The sequence below is a fragment of the Sylvia atricapilla genome, chromosome W, assembly GCF_009819655.1.
Source record: "Sylvia atricapilla isolate bSylAtr1 chromosome W, bSylAtr1.pri, whole genome shotgun sequence".
In the NCBI taxonomy this organism is placed as follows: Eukaryota; Metazoa; Chordata; class Aves; order Passeriformes; family Sylviidae; genus Sylvia; species Sylvia atricapilla.
The window spans coordinates 10,909,784-10,921,095 of record NC_089173.1 but is presented as its reverse complement, the minus strand read 5'-3'; the positions used below and the strand labels follow the sequence as shown (position 1 = coordinate 10,921,095).

Genomic DNA, 11,312 nt, shown 5'->3' with positions numbered 1-11,312 from the left:
GGATTTTCCTATTAGGCGGGGCCGGCAGTTCGAGGAGCCGGCAGGGAACGGCGACAGCCTAGCCCGACGGAAGGGGGGGGGGGGACCCCGGGGTTTTAGAGGGGGTATACAACTTGGAATAAGATGTTTGAGGGTACAAACTTTGGTACAAACAGCTTAACAGACCGGTTTACAACTGGCATAATATTTGAAACAGTACAACTTTTTAACAAATGACAGACTGTGTAAGAAAATGGGAATCTCTTACATTTTATTCATATCAGAAGCCACGTCTCTCCCGCTGGACACCCCAGCCCAGCCCCAGACCAAAGCGCTCCCATGTCTGCCCTGCAGCCGCCGGCAGCAACGCTCAGTCCATCCCTCCCCTCCTCCCGGTAGCGGCCGCCTTGCAGCACTCCCGGGCTCTCCGGCAGCCAGTAAGCACATGCCTCCCTCTCGAGCATCGTCTCGCCGAGCAGGGCATGGGAGCGTTTCAGCATCCCACGCTTCGCAGAGCATTGGATTTCAGGGCTGGTGCTGGTCTTTTGTCTGCCTTGTGACTGCCGTGCCGCAGAAGGGTTTGTGAGAGCAGGGACGGGGAGTGGGAAGCCTGTGGGTGTGTAATGTACTTCTGAAACACTCTTCAGCAAGCAATTTCGTCACGGTTCACTGAGTTAACCTCAGAAACTGCTTGTTTTATGGGTTGTTTTGGAAATGGGGTTTATCTACATTCTTGCTTCTGATTTTTCTTGCATCCTCTTTTTCTGATATGCATATTCCCTCCTGGATGGTGGCTGCTTTGAAAGTACCGGCAGATACTGGGGTTTAAATACAACTTTTCTCTTTGCTTCCAAGTTGAACTGGTGCTTAGGGAGCATTTGCAGTGGTACTGAGTTTTGTAAGAGCTATCAGGTCTATGCTTTCCTGGGCAGGTGATCAGATGTGCCTCTTTGAGACTTTTAATGAGAGCTGGGGAGGAAATAACTAATGCAGAGGCTGTTTTGTGGGCTCTCAGGTGATGTAAGGGACAATCCTGGGAGCAGGCTGGCAGTAACAGAATTGGGGAATATGGAAATGCAAGCTTTTGCCTATTATCACACTTTCCTCTTTGTTTCTGTATTATGGAATATCAGGAAGTTGCAGAGTTCCTGCAGCTGCACCCATGTGAATGCAAACACCTTTAGCTTTGTTCAAATGCTGCACCCTTGTATCAATATAGATTTGGGAAGTCACTTGCATGAGTGAAGTTGTATTTACCCATGTGTTTGCAAGATAGGTGTTTCTGTCATTAATCTTTTCTTCAGTAACTGGTCATAAGATAAGTTAATGCATGGAACTCTGGTCCAGTTTGTGTTGTGTAAGCAGGAGCCTGTCTGTGGTTGAGAATGTGTAAGAGCCTGAATGAAAGATACAGGACTCCAGGCGGCTCTTTAAAGGTGATGTTTATTTCATAGATTGAAGTTACAGCAGTCATGGGTCATGGGTGACAAAGCCAAGCCTACAGCTGTCAGCATCAGCTTATAGGTGAAACCTGAAGCCAATTTAGCTCTGGTTACAATGCATTATATAGTGTAGGAGAATCCGTGGATGGCAGGGACAAAGTACTCTGCTGACCTGAGATATTCTAGAACACGTGGTTTTATTGCAAGAGTTGTGGGTAAAAGGGCCTTGCCTTCAGCCACCAGCCTCGGCTGAAGGGAAGTCCCGAAGAGAGAGGGAGAAAGAACGGGAGGGTATGCGCTAAGAGAAAAGGGAGTGAGAGAGCAAGGTGGCAGGGGTCAGAGCACGGGGAAGAGAGCAGGGGTAAGAGAGCGAGAGAGAGCAAGAGTAGTGGGAAGAGGAGCAGTAAAAGCTAAGAGGAGGAGTAAGAGATAAGAGCTAAGAGGTAAGAGCGGGGGAAATGGACAGGGGTAAGAGCAGTAAGAGAGGAGCAGTAAGGCAGTAAGAGGTAAGAGAGCGAGGTCCTTGTTACAATACATTATATCTCCTTTTGTGATGAATATTCTAATTTACAGTGACCAACCAATACAAGACACAAAATCCTACAGAATCTACATACAGCCTATAAGAACTACTACATTACCATACTGTGTTATATTTTAAACTCTAAAAACTACTCTTTACTTTTCTGTTTTGCTACATTGACCTTTGTATCCTTTAGTCAGCAGAAAGGTATTGTTCAATCAAAAGGGATTCTCCTTCATCTAGGCTATTGTTTTCAGGTTATATTGTAACTAAGACTTGGTATCCTACAACTCAAAGTAAGCTTTCATTCACTTCGATTATAGGTTTCATATTTTCAGAATCTTTTGCTAAGCAATCATATTTATAAGATTTCCCTGATTCATCTTCCCCAACAATATAGTTTTCTTTCCTGAGCATCTTAATACATAAAAAACAAGCAGCATCATACATAATACTTTTACCATTACTTCTACCCTATCATAACTATTATCATTACCATATTATGTTACTGTTTAAGCTTAAAGTTGTTTTTCTGTTTTCTTGCAGTAGAAAATTCTTAGACCTTTTTTCTACTTGGTAAAAACATGTTCTTTGTTTGGCTATAGTATCTTTTGCTTTTCTTGAGACCTCTTTCTACTTGCTAAAAACATCATCTTTGTGATCAACATATCCTTTGCTCTAGCCATAAAACCTTTCCAACTCGACTTAATCTTTGCCTTCTTAGTTGTCCAGTAACAACTTTGATTTAGACATCTTTTATTCTTCTATATCAAAACTTGCTTTCATTTCTATTTCACTTACGGGTTCCACATTCAGAGAGCTTTCTGCTAAACATTCATATCTGTAAAACTTTCATGTAAACTATCATTTTTTCCAACAAGAATGGGATGTGACTATTTCTTAAACCAATGAAATATAGCACATGGAATGGGGAAAATTATAAAAACAATCCACCTACCAAATATATTGCCTTTTACCCTGTTTTGAGAGGAAGGGTGTTTTTTTAAAAACAACAAAAAAACTTCCAAAAGGAAACTGATTAAATTCTTAAGCCATGATGTACAAAGCGAATAGCTGATCAAGCAACCAAATATGGCTTTGAAACTTCAACTTTCTTTTGTAATGATAAAAGCACCCACATACTTCAGTGACAACACCTTTTTCTTCTTTTTCTCAAACACAGAATTCTTGAATTCAAACCAGTTCCTAATTTTTCCTTAAGGAGCTCAGTATATAAAAATTCCTTTTTGGCTAATACCTGAGAGAAAAATGTGGGTAGGTGTTTCAGAGCTGGCACCACAAGTGCAAAAACCCCCAAAGCCTTCCAGATCTCAGTGCAGCAGTGTTAGCATTGAAACACATAATCACAGAATGATTATATGCAGGTGCTTTTATTGAAGAGCTCTGGGAATCAGGGATACAAGGTACAGACCCAAATCTGACTCCGACATGGATTCAAGATGGACATGTTTTTATACCCTTTTGTTATATAATTACATATGAATTATTAAACCCATATTGTTCTATTGTATGAATTCTTGTAGTTTTCATCAGGCCCCCCAAAATAATTTCTCATGATTCTTAAACAATAATCATATTCAATCACCAAACAATAATTACATTTAACAGTCATATCATTTATCATATGATGATTATGCAGGTGCAGTTTCACATGATCTAGTAAAGACAAAGCCTAACCTTCGTTCCCAGCCCTGGTTCCCTTTCCCAGGCCCAACCTTTCTTTCCACCTCCCCTGAATCTATTGTATACAGTTCCCATGATTTTAGAAACATTTCGACCCTATGCTATCAGCAGAAAGCCAGTTGCTCAGATTTTGGACTGTGGCTCTGAGGAATGAGTTCAGGGCTGGGATTTTACAGCTGGTTTCTGACATGCAATGCTCTTTGGGAATTTTGGCTGGGGAAGGTTTTTAGGATTGGGCCCTTGAACTGTTTCTAACAGAAGTTATTCCCTGCTGTCAGTGACGGCTTGTCTCCCTGTATGCTTGTATAATTCTCTGCTTGAATGTAAACAATGGCAGATGTTCAAAAGGAGGCAATGTTTAGGGTATTCAAACACTTGAAAATAAACATTCTCCTGCCCATGTTGGCTGGCCTTTATTTCAGAAGCAGCCTTTCCATCAAACTGGGAAATTAATTCCCCACAGCCCCCCAGGGCTAGCTCAGTTTCTTGGGAGGCTTTGGGGGAATATTTCAGGGATAGGGCAAAAGATCCAAAAGAGGCTCTTACCCCCAGGGTTGATCCAAGACATTTATTCCAGGTGGGGAAACGAGGGCAGGAGGCCCAGAGGGCAAGGGAGGTCCAGAAGGAGGGAAAGAGGGCTGGAGACAGAGGGCAAGAGGGCTGGAGGGCAAGAGGAAGAACAGGGCCTTATCAAGGCTCCTGCTCAGGGGGGATGGCTGGACCTCAGCCAATTGGGTCAAGAAAGGAAGGAAGAGTCAAACTACATGGTTACAGGCTTCAGGTGATTTGTTAAAAAAAATATGGATATTGATCTAATACCAATATCCAACTATGACGGACAAAGACTCTCTAACAGTTTGAAGTTAGAAAGTGTGTGTTTATTATGACACCAAGCAGCGTGCGGGATAGCTCCCAAATACACATGCGCAATTTACAGATGATCACAGGGTCTTTTTATGTACAGGAGTGTTGAATACCCCAAACACAAATGCATATTCATAACTCTGGTCCATCCCATTCCCCGCTTCATATGGTAATTAGCCAAAAAGCAATTAAGCATGCGTAGTTTGTTCTTTGAAATGGGTCGGTGGTCCTTCTTATGGGGTGGGGTCTCAAAATGATGAAGTAAGATGGGTCTTCCTCACTTTGCCTTTTTAACCTTTTAGTGTTGGTGACACCTGGATCCTGTTCTCTCAAGAGTATCTGATTTATGATCACATTGTATTCTTGGAGTCTATTGATTAAGTTGATAGGTCTCCTGATTTATTGGTTCCTTAAATCCGGCTTCTGTTAACAAAGGGAAGTTTACCTCAACAACATCCAGTTAGCACAGGGAAGTTTACCTCGGCAATATCTAGTTTAACTAAAGTTCTTTATTCTTCAAAATTAATGTCTCAGAGGGGTCCTGGGGAAAAACCATTCCCCAGAGAAATACAATAAAACTGTACTGTGAATGGAAAAATCCAGATATATGGTAGGAAGCGGCTGGAGGAGCCTGGTCAGGTCCCTGTTCATGTCCATGGATAGGGGAGTGATGCTGTAGGATGCACTTCATCTGTAATCTAAATCCTTACTACATGAATATGGCTTGCAGTCCACACCCATTGCACTAGGATGTAGCAAAAACTTTAAGGTGCTGACCCCCTTGCCCCCCGGAAGCAACTTACTTCCTTTTGTGTCACAGAACAGATTGGTTGGAAGGGACTTTTAAAGGCCATTTAGTCCACAGGGACATCCTCAACTAGGCCAGGTTGCTCAGAGCCCTGTCCAGCCTGGCCTTGAACACTTCCAGGGATGGGGCATCTACCACCTCGCTGGGCAATTTGTGCCAGTGTTTTACTGGTTTTTCCAGTGTAAAATTGTCCTTCCTTGTATCTAGTCTAAATCTAACCTGTTTCAGTTTAAAACCTTTGCCCTTGTCCTGTTGCACCAGGCCCTGATAAAAAGTTTCTTCCCATCTTTCTTGTGAGCCTCCTTGAAGTACTGAAATACAATACTGCAATAAGGCCTTCCCAGAGCCTTTTCTTCAGGCTGAGCAATCCTAGCTCTCTCAGCCTGTCTCCAAAGGAGTGATGCTCCATCCCTCAGCGCACATCATACTTGTCTTCTCTGGACTTGCTTCAACAGCTCCGTGTCCTCCCTGTGCTGGGACCCAAGGGCTGCATGCAGCTCTGCAGGTGAGGTCTCAAAATGCAGCAGAGGCAGATGTGAGCCAGGAATAATACTGTCCCCTCATCCGTAGCCTGTATGAATTATGTTATTTTAAGTTTATTCACCAGCCAGTGGAAGCATTGAGGGATTTAGGTGGAAAATTCCTCTGATCTTTGCTGATGAGATAAGGATCACACAAGCCTGTGTTTAACATTGTCTTGGGTTTTGTAACCAAAAAAATGTTTGTTCTATTCCATCTGTTGGGGAGATTTTTCTTTATCTGTTGTAACTCCAGAAGGGAGGGGTAACTGCCTTCTCTGATAAGAAGCCAGCTGTTAAAAACTGGATGGGGCATTGTTTCTTATCTCTGTTCACTCTTCCACTACCCCCATGGGAATATCTTCTGTTAATGGACTATTAAAGCTCACCAATGACATGACACATTACCTCATCCTACTGTAAGATGCTCTACCCAGGGAGGAGGAGCCTAACCATTTCCACCTAGATAAAAAGGAGCCACAGGTGTTACCAGACATCCAGTGTTACCACGAGATTCCCAAAGGAAGACCGGATCCATCTCTGGACCCTTGGCTCCACAGGATAATCGCTGCTTCCAACATCTGTCACTCCAGGAGGGCTTACTTTTGGACTGTTTCCAACACCCTGACCAACAGGGTGTCAGGTTGTATTTCTGAATCTGTCAGGGTTTTCTAGGATTTCTTGTTTGTTTGCTTGCTTATTCTTTTGTACTACAACATTTGGATTTGTAATATCCCTAGTAAAGAACTGCTATACCTATTCCCAAAATCTTTGCCTGACAGCCTTTTAATTGCAAATTTATAATAATTTGGAAAGGGGGAGGGGGCTTACATTCCAAGAGAGACTCCAATCTTCCCTGGCAGATACCTGTCTATCTGAAACAAGACAAGCATTTCCCTTTTTGTGGTGCTGCTTAGCCCTGAAGTCCCAGTGGCATTAAATGCAGCAAGAAAAGCCTCACCACCAGCAATGTGCAAAGTTTGTTCAGGCTTTTGACTGGTTTTGATTTGATTGCTCCTAAATCAGAGCAGCTCCCTGGAGAGCCATGGGCAGGCTTTGGTGCCAGGCTTCCACAAGGGTCACATGGAGATGCAGATGTGTGGTGAGCTGAGCCAAGCAGTCAATGCCTGCCTGTCACCCTTGTGGTCTCCAGCCACTGTCACCTTGTGCCCTGCTGGTAGGAGAGCAAAGGTAGCAAAGCTGAGATTTCAGATTCAATTCTATACCTTGAGCAGGGTGGACTCACTTTTGCTTGAAAAGATAACAGGAATCATGTCTATGCAATAAACCCTCCCAGAACTGACCTGTGATTTCATAAAAAAATGCATTGTAAGTCAAAATACTACAACTTGATTCATTGGGATCTCTTTTTATTTCATTTCCTGTTATTGAAATGCAGGCAGGGAAAGTAACAAAGCAGAAATAGCTGAGATCAGTAATTTCTGATTTTGGCAGAGGGAGTGTGGGAGGAAGAAAGAGACCTCATTTCACTTTGATACTCTGTTTGGAGAGGAGTTTTAAGCAGATGGCTCTTGAGGCACTGAGACTCTAAAGAATTAAATGCTATTTAGATAAATGCATGCTTCCACTTCTACAGTGTGGTTTTAGAAGGACTGTGCCATATATTCTGATGTTCTGGGTTGACTTCCTTCCTATCTCATATATTCCATATCTTGGATACATTGTTGTGTTTGGCAGCTGCCCTTCCCTCTCTCTGGCGGGGCCTGCTGGTTTTTTTTCTGCTTTTGCTTTTGTTTTTGCTACTGCTGCCGACTTTTTCTTGCTTCGGTTTTCTAGCTTGGCTGCTTTGCTTCGCTGCTGTTGTTTTTTCTGCTGCTTTCTCTCTCTTTTTTTCTTTCTCTCTCTCTCTTCTCTCTCTCTCTCTCTCTCCTGCTGCCTCTCCTGCTGGCTTTTTCGCTGCTTCTGTTTAGGTTTTTTTTCCTTCTTTTTCCTCCCCTCCTCCCCTCCCAAGGTTTGAACCGGCTCCGGACCTGACCTGACCTGAGAAGTTGGAGAAGTCCTGAGTCTGCAAGAGAAGCGTCGCACTCTCCTCATTCACAGTAACCTTTTCCCACTTTCGGTGTTGGGGAGTGTTCTTTTTCTTTGTCAATAAACCGGTTTTCCCACTTTTCCTCCAAGGTATTTTCCTTCCCAAACCCAGGGCTGGGTGTGGTTGGATAGGGACAGGCGGCGCGGAAGATTTCGGGCTGTAACGGTGAGGAAAAGAGCAAGCCCCATCCCCCTCTCAAGATAAGCTACCCCTGAAAGGAATGTAGACCCTCTACTAACATGTGCCAGTACTTTTCCACTCCAACTACTAACCCAGGAAGTGTGGCAATATCCTGTTTGACGTAGTAGAAGACTCGAGGGTATATAACCTGAAAACTTTACTTAATAAACGTCTTTTGTAACCGTCTGCCATATTGGTACAATGTGTCTGTTACAAGACCCGACCCACTCATAAAAGCAAAGTGGAAGTCGTGCTGTATGTCTAAATACCAAAGCCTCCACTGTGGCAGAAACAGCGGACTGCTACAAGTGGTGCCGTAAACCCGGGAACGATTACCTCGGAGGACGGGAGCTACGCTTTGGAAAAGGCACAGCGGGCAGGAGTCGGCCGGTCCGAACTTCTGCGGAGGAGAAGGAAAAGGGGGGACGCCCCCAGGACCCCGCGGACAGCATGAAGCCCGTGACGATGGTCGTGAGTTTAGTTGCGGTCCACTGGAAACAGCGAGACCAAAGGGATTTATTTCTTGCTATTGCAAGATTATCGGATTTTGGCGTTATAAAACGCCCAATATATATATTAAATTCAGAGGGGTGGGACAAATATACAGTTGCCCTGGCGGAAGATACAAAAGCCACCGGCAGCGGAAAAGTTTTTAAAAGCATGGGGAAAAGTTGAAAAGTGTTGCGAAAAGCAATGGAAGAACAGGAGGCTTGGAACGCTGCAAAAACGTGTTTATTCACGGCTAAGCAGCCGGGGAGAGGGGACCGAGGGGGCGCAGGACCCTCCGGAGAAGCCCTAGAAGAGACGGGGGGGGGGGGGGCGCAGTGCCGCAGAAACCCCAGGGGAAAAGCGGGAATCAGACGCGGTAACCCCCTCCACAAATGCATGCATAAAAGCCGCGGAGCACGCGGAAAAAACCCCAAATCCCCCCGCGGAGAGCCCCCCAGATCCGAAACACCCCCGAAAAAACCGCGGCTTCCCCGACCGCTTTTCCTTGCCGCGTCCAGGGTCCGAGCGGCAACATTGCGCTAGGACCGGCGGCGGCGCCGCCCGCGCGGAGCGGCGGCGGTCCGGCGCGGTCCGAAACGGCAGTCTCTCCTGGGGCTGAGATGCAGCGCGGGCGGGCGGAGGAGCGTGCGCGGTTCGTCTGGGAAGAACTCGCGCGGCAAGCGCGAGAAGCCGAGAGATTGGCCAATACCGCGGAGGGAATACACCCCCCGCCATATGGCCAATATGGTGCCGACGGTCCGGCGCGGGGGCGGGGCGACCAATCGCCGCTACCCCCCCCCGCCATGTGGCCAAGATGGCGCCGGCCACGTGGAGCGCGCGCGGGGGAGGGCGCCACGTGGCGATGCGAACCCAGAAGTGCATAACCCCGCGACCGAGCATGCGTGGGGGGTCGGAGGAAATCCGGAGCCACCGACCTACATGGCGCATGCGCGGGAGAGCGGGGGGGGGCGAACACGCGGACAAGGTCCTTTACCAATGTCATCTACCAAGCGCGGGGGCGAGCAAAAAGGGGGAACGTGGGACTACCCCCGCGAAAGGCGCCGGCGTCACCCCCGGTCAGAAGGGGGGGGCCGGGCGCGGGAGGCGGAATGGAGTCAAAGTAGAGGGGACATCCGAGCCCACCCGCGGAAGGTGGAACGGGGGCGGAGTCCGACAAAAAAGCATGGTAAACCGGAAGTTTACCACCAGTTCACTTCCGATACGGAAGGGAGCTACAGCTCCACGGCGAGCTCTACAGAGAGCTCCGAGTCCGATTCGGAAACGGAGATAACAGATTTTATAAAGTTTACAGCGAAACCGAGCAAAGCCTTTAACAATGTAAGGGAACAAACTCAGTGCAAACTAACCGATTTAAGTTTGTTGCCAGAGGAACGAGACACACCACCAAGCCATCAGAAAGCACCAGAAAAAACCCGCGCGGGCAAGATCCAAGCACCAACGATATGCCTGTGTGATTTTGTTGCTGGGGTTTGTCGCCAGAGGACAAGCCAGCTCAGATTTCTACCCACACCAGCCGTTCAGGTGGGTCATGAGACATCTTACCAGTGGTAGGGTGCTCAGAGACATCACCACACCAAACAGTCCATCCTTCGTGCTTCGTATTATCGATTTGTTTCCAGGACAACCAAAGGTAGACCCTCATTCTCCATTTTCGTCACACACATACCTATCCTATTGGTGCCCAGCTTCAAACGCAGGAAAAAGCTATTGTAATAACCCCGGCTGGGGATATTGCGGACATTGGGGATGTGAGACCATTGTAACAGACGCCAGGCCATCAGGGCCTGGGTGGGACCCACAAGAACCTGACAAATTCCTGCAGTTCACCTGGGCACCCGCAGGTTGTAAAACACCTCTCTCTGTACATGGGAATCCCTATCGATACAGCTACAAAGTCCCAAAAATCTGAAAGTGCATATACTATAACATGACAGTTTTGCAACCCACTCATCCTAGCTGGACGGTGGGCAAAACCTGGACAGTGGTCCTTCAAGGGTCAAAAAGTGGTGTGAACGTGCAAATTACCAAGTCTCAACCCTCAGAACCCAGAGCTGTGGGGCCCAACAAGATAATTAAAAGCACACAGACAAAGAGAAATATGACCTACCCTAGGGCTGCACCTACAGGTGTCAGCAGAACCCCAACTAGTGATGCAAAAGCCTTTCAAATGGACAAATTAGCTAGGTCAGATCCCGATCCAATCTTTCGTATGTTAGAAGCTACCTTCCTATCCCTGAATGAATCTAACCCTAACCTAACTAATTCCTGTTGGCTTTGTTATGATGTCCAACCACCTTTTTATGAAGGAGTTGCTTTAAACACCCCATTCAGTTACTCCGTCGCTGACGCTCCCCAGCAATGTAGATGGGACACACCCCGCAGGGGCATTACTCTAAGCCAGGTCTCAGGCCGAGGCAAATGCTTTGGTAATGCAACCCTGGCTGAGCGAAAAGGGAATGTCTGCACCAGAGTTGTAAAGCCTAACAGAAAGAATAACAAGTGGGTAATCCCTGCTACATCTGCGATGTGGGTTTGTCAGAGGTCTGGAGTAAGTCCGTGTGTATTTCTTCCCAAGTTTGATGATTCTAACGATTTCTGTGTCCAAGTTCTGATTGTTCCTAGAGTCCTGTACCACTCAGAGGAAGAAATGTACAGCCTTCTCGAAGAATCCAACAGGCTCCACAAAAGAGAGATATTGACAGGTGTTACCATCGCAATGCTACTCACCTTAGGA

The 11,312-nt window shown here is 46.3% G+C and overlaps 1 protein-coding gene across 1 annotated transcript in view; it reads left to right on the top strand.

The window, feature by feature from the left end:
- The first annotated feature begins 315 nt into the window (after nucleotides 1-315).
- The window catches only part of LOC136373289 (four and a half LIM domains protein 1-like), a 45,694-nt gene continuing 34,697 nt past the window's right edge, over nucleotides 316-11,312 (top strand). The window contains exon 1 of the mRNA XM_066338192.1: nucleotides 316-416. The gene's annotated coding sequence lies outside the window, so the exon portion shown is untranslated. The remainder of the gene's footprint in view (nucleotides 417-11,312) is intronic.